The sequence below is a fragment of the Atheta coriaria genome, unplaced genomic scaffold (assembly GCF_025399875.1).
Source record: "Atheta coriaria isolate IRGN ID8LTWV9N9 unplaced genomic scaffold, Caltech_Dcor_3.1 hic_scaffold_8_pilon, whole genome shotgun sequence".
Classification (NCBI taxonomy): domain Eukaryota; kingdom Metazoa; phylum Arthropoda; class Insecta; order Coleoptera; family Staphylinidae; genus Dalotia; species Dalotia coriaria.
The window spans coordinates 8,403,494-8,409,173 of NW_027045450.1; positions in this window are offsets into that span (position 1 = coordinate 8,403,494).

Consider the following 5,680-nt stretch of genomic DNA (forward strand, 5'->3'; position numbering starts at 1 on the left):
ATTTTTATTTGTTTAGATCATTATTCTGCACTTGTAATACAATTCTCCGTCAAAAACGCAAATTAATTTATTCACAGCTTAAAATTTTAAACAAAAAAAAAATAATTAGAAAGAAAAAATTAAAGCAATAAAATTTTCCAATTGGAACAATAAAATAAGTGCGATATTTTCAAAAAAATAAATAAATTAAAGAAAATCTTTTCAATAATCTGATAAATCTTTAAATTAACGCTAATTATATCTACACTTGAACTTAACGCAAACAAACACACAAGATTGCACAGTTTGCACCAATTACGCTCGTAGTTAATGAATAAATCTAAATATTCCACGCCTATAACAACAATAAATACAATTTATTACTAGTTATTCAGTTACGAATGCAATTTGATTGATTTGCGTTAAATTGTTAAAATTGCTTCATAAAAGCTTGACTAATATATTGAAACAAATTTCTTACACAAGCATCAACTAAAAACCCACATAAATAAACATATTATATTTTTAATTGATGCTTGTGTAATGTTTATGAACTTACTTAAAAATAACGAAACCAGTGACCAAATTCTTGCGCCTTATTTCATATTCTCTAATTTATCTGTATCGAGCTAAGAAATGACAAGATGACAAACGAGATGAAATCAAAACCGAAACATTAAATACAAACGAATAATGTATTATTACATCGTTTAGCTCAAAAATCGTTCGTCTCACAAACACAAACATTATAATTCTACAAAAGAGAAATTAAAACAAAAAAAAAAACGATTCTAATCTAAAATACTCGAATTACAACCAATTAGCATTTACCAACTAAGTGTCTACTCAAATAATACACCAATTTTTGAACCAGAACAAAAACACGGTGAAGGTGGTGAATCAAGTAGGAATTTTAACATTTCGAGATTTCAGATTTCGAATGAGTCTTGTGAGTCTACACAAATTTATTACGTGACTTAAGTCGTGTTGTCTGAATGTTAGCGTTTTCGAAAAGAAGAAACAAACACGTACATAGTTTTTAATGATGATGGGAATCATCGTAGAAATTTATTTATACAAGAATAAGGACTAAGTATTATACAAAAAACAAGATGAAAACGTATATATTATACATATTAATATTATATTGCGAACAAACATGTGAGTATCGAGTAAGGAACAAATGAATACACACAAAATGATTATATTAACTCTAGAAACTGTGATATAGGTGGTTAAAACAACTCCGTCAATTTATAATTAAAATTTGTTGTGCGTTTTGTTGTGGATTTGTGAGTTTTTAGGCAATGGTGAAGAATAGCGGTCTAAAAATATGGAAAGTGGATATTGTTTAGTTTTTTATTGATAACTCAGAAAGTTATATTGATAGAATATTATGTTTTTCGTGGTTTATGAGGAGATAAATTTGGCTTATATTAATGTTAAAATTGAATAAATATTGCTATTTTATAAAAAGTTACAGGCTTATAAAGTTGATTTTAAATAAATTTTAAGAAATCAACTTTAATGGCTTGTAATTAATTAAATAAAATTATTTTTGGATGTAATTTGATATCGTTGAATTCAGAATTTATGTAGAAATGTAATCATGTAAAATTTAATGTGATTCCGTTGAAAGTTTTTGTTTAAATCAATGAAAACTGTCAAAAAACAGTTTTTAGACCGTTATTCTACACTTGCACAAATTAGAAATTAATAACCTTCTTATAAATTGTCTAAACTGTTGTAAAACTATTGTAAAACATTATTTATTTAAACAGTAAGTCTCTTCTTCCTTTCAAACAATAATAATATCAATTTTTAAATTTTAACAACACGAAATTGATGAAAAATGAGTTCTATCTTAACAATAAATTAAGACTTTTGTCTATTTATCCTGTCACTGTCACAGATACACTGTACTTCTTATAAATAAAAAGATATAATCAAAATCTACAGCCATTCTAATTAATTTCAATGTTTAAATAACAATAAACTCTGAATTATAGGCAATTATCCTTAAAACAAGTATAACTCATGTGTATAATATGTTGCCTATAGTCAAACACTAATCCAAAGTATTAAATTACATTATGAGATTATTTTATTATGTATTACACAACTTTTCAAACTAATTGCAACAGAATACTTAGAATCATGTTTGTTTTGACAAACTGCTTTGATTTCTAAACATCTAATAAAGGATTCGCAAAGTTATAGAAGTTTACACGTGCATGTAAGGTTGCCTATAGTGTTACCTTACAATCTGAATAAATCACAAGTACTGAGTTTGATGTTTGTTTTTGTTTTGGTTTTATGTTTTATGTTTTATGTTACAGCGCAAGCAATTTAAACTTTCTTGTAAACTCGCGAACGTCAAGTTTTAAGAGAGAATTGAGAGTTTAGTCGCAGGTAAGACTTGCAAATAACAACAACCGGTGAGTGTTACGTTACGTTGTAAGAAACAACGCGCAAAAACAAAAAGTTTCAGTTTAATGCGATATAAATTACAAAATTAATAATAAAAGTACATAAAATTAACAATAAATAGTATAATTCTACTTCTGTAGTAGGTAAAACTTGTCTAGGTTTATATTATTTTATTTTTTGTTATTTTAGTTATAAATAAAGCAAAAAAATGATTTTTGTTATTTTTGTAATGTTTTTGATTATTTAAACAATGAAAAATACTAAAATATTGTAAATATTGTTATTAATAAATGTTTACAAGCAAAAACTGGCGTTTTATTGTATCCTGCTGCAACACAGAGACAAAAATTAACAGAACTCAAGAGAAAACTGTAACCAAAATGGCTGACAGTAGTTTTCGTCTGTTTTTAATTGGCTTGCTCAACGGCGCCGGCCATTAATTAGTCTACCTTAACTAATTTCGAACAGTTGCCGGCGCAGCATCGCTTCGATAGTGGTTTGCTTAATAGTCTTAACTTTACTTATTGCTTATTCAACATTATGAACTTATAGATTAATACACGAGCGCGCCGACGACTAAAACGGAACGCATACCTAAACCTAAATCCTAACCTAAACCCAAAGCTTTCGGTTTGGCCACAGTAGACTCTCTCGCACAGTTACATTTACAACTAGAACTGAATTTGTCGAGTCGAGTCTCGAGACCAGTCGTAAAGTTGTAGTTTATAGTAACAGCGCAAACGTGCCCGCCGATTGAAGGGTGTTGAAGGGGTGCCAAGGGGTGGTTGAGTGTGTTGCGCGGAGAATGAGAGCAAACTATATAACAATGTTGGCATTACGTTCCGGCTCAAGCGATCGGTAATGATTTGCAAATAATGCTCTGTATTTATGGACAATTTGAGCCGCTTGAGGCGGTCGGGGAAATAACGTATCAATTTAGGTTTGAGTTGAGAGTAAACAATTCTGATTCTATTTGCATAATTACTCAATTTGACTGATTAGGTTGTTGGGAAGTTGTTGGTAGCTATATTTTTTAAAGTGCGTAAAAGTAAGCTTTTTTGCAAATTTGAAATTATAGTTTAAAATACTTTGAAGATTTACGTTGCATTACTTTTATCATTTACTTTTTTGACCGTATTTGCAATTTTATTTAATAATTTGGATTTTATAAGCCAATAGGGCCTTAACAAAAAATTATGTTGATGATTACTGATTCAGAATTTAATTTACTGTCAGAATCCGAAAAAAAATTTAAAAGTTCTAATTATTACAAAACCTGCATTTGTTGAAACAAAAGATTTCGTCATAAAAAAAAAGGCAAAAGACTTCCTTTTATAATTGAAATTAAAAGATGAAATTGATAAACTAAATTTTTGAATTCCGATAGATAAATTCTACATAGATTATTGTAGTAATTATAGAAATAAATTAAAATATTACAATTGCCAACTTTCTGCGTTCCTAATACCACACACTGATTTTCAGCAGTTTCTCGACAAAATTTCGTGCACAAATTCAATGAAATTTCTACACAAAATACTTTTGAATATTAGGATCGCAGAAAGTGCAGTAGGCTGCCGAATAAATTTTTTACTTATTGCAACACCCAGTGGCGGCGTAATTTACTAACTCATAGACAGATGGCACTGGTGGTTTGAATTTATTAACGCTGAGACAGAACATAAACCAACTAGGCAAGGGGGAGGTCCATGCAGTCTCCAATCAAAATATTACCCACTCCGGATGTTGCTAGGATTGTTTATTGGTACGCTATTAAAAATAAAATATCTATATAATCTATATATATATATATATATACAAATATCCACTAGTATCAATTTAAAATCGATTATTTTTATATACTTACCATTTATGGGATTAACCTTCGCAAAATCTGCAAAAATGTCTTTTTTGTACTTCTCCGTCGGCTAATTTTCGGTGGGTTTTGTATTTTTTCAGACAAACGCGTTGTTGTAGAACAACTGTCCCTACACCAGATTGAAGGTATTTTAATTTTGCATAATATGCATTTATAATTTGAAAGATTGGCCTTTGAAAATCCCAAAAATTTCACTTTTTTGTTTTTCTGGATTGACAAATTTTTGTGGTTTTTAGTACTTTTCGGGCCAACGAGACGTCGTAGGACAAGCGTTCTATTACCAAATTAAAGATACTGCAATTCTGCGTAATATAAGTATATAATTTGTGGGATTAACCCTGGAAAAACCTATAAAAATGCACTTTTTTGTTTTTCTAGATTGGCGTATATTTGTGGTTTTTAGTATTTTTCGTGTGAACACGATGCCATAGAGAAACCATTCTATTACCAAATTAAAGGTATTAAATTTCTGCATAACATACGTATATAATTTGTGAGATTAACCCTTTGAAAGCCCATAAAACTGCCCTTTTAGTTTTTCTGGATCGGCTAATTTGTGTGTTTCTGGTGGTTTCCAGGCGAACGCGATGTCGTAGAGCAACCGTTCTATTACCAAATTAAAGCTATTGAAATTCTGCATAATACACGTGTATAATTTGTGAGATTAACCCTCGGAAAACCCACAAAACTGCCCTTTTAGTTTTTCTGGATCGGCTAATTTGTGTGGTTTTTGGTGTTTTCTGAGCGAACGCGATGTCATAGGGCAACCATTCTTTCACCATATTAAAATGATTGAAATTTTGCATAATATACGTATATAATTTGTGGGATTAACTCTTGAGAAACCCACAAAATTGCCCTTTTTGTGTTTCTTTGTCCACTAACTTTTGTTATTTTCGACACGAAATTGAACGCGAACAATTCAAATATTGACGAAATACCCGCGAAAATTTTCAGCCTCCTCAACATTCTGCGATCCGAATAAAACAAACCGATTTTAGCATTGGTTTTGACCCGAAAAATGCACACGAACATCCGCCCATGCAGAGAGAGAGGGAGAAAGAGTAAGAGAGAGCAAGGAAAGAATAGCGAGAGAGAAGGGTAGACAAGAAAGGAGAGAGAAAGTACCATTCAAAATTTGTCAAAATACCCGCAAAAATTATCAGCCTCCTCAACTTTCTGCGATCCGAATAACACCAACCGATTTTACCATTAGTTTTCGACCCTAAATTGAACACGCACATACACACACATGCGCTCGATCACAAATGCAGTGTGTGTGTGTGTGTGTGTGTGTGAGCTCACGTTTAATTTCGGGTCGAAAACTAATGGAAAAATTGGTTGGTGTTATTCGGATCCCAGAAAGTTGAGGAGGCTGGAAATTTTCGAGGG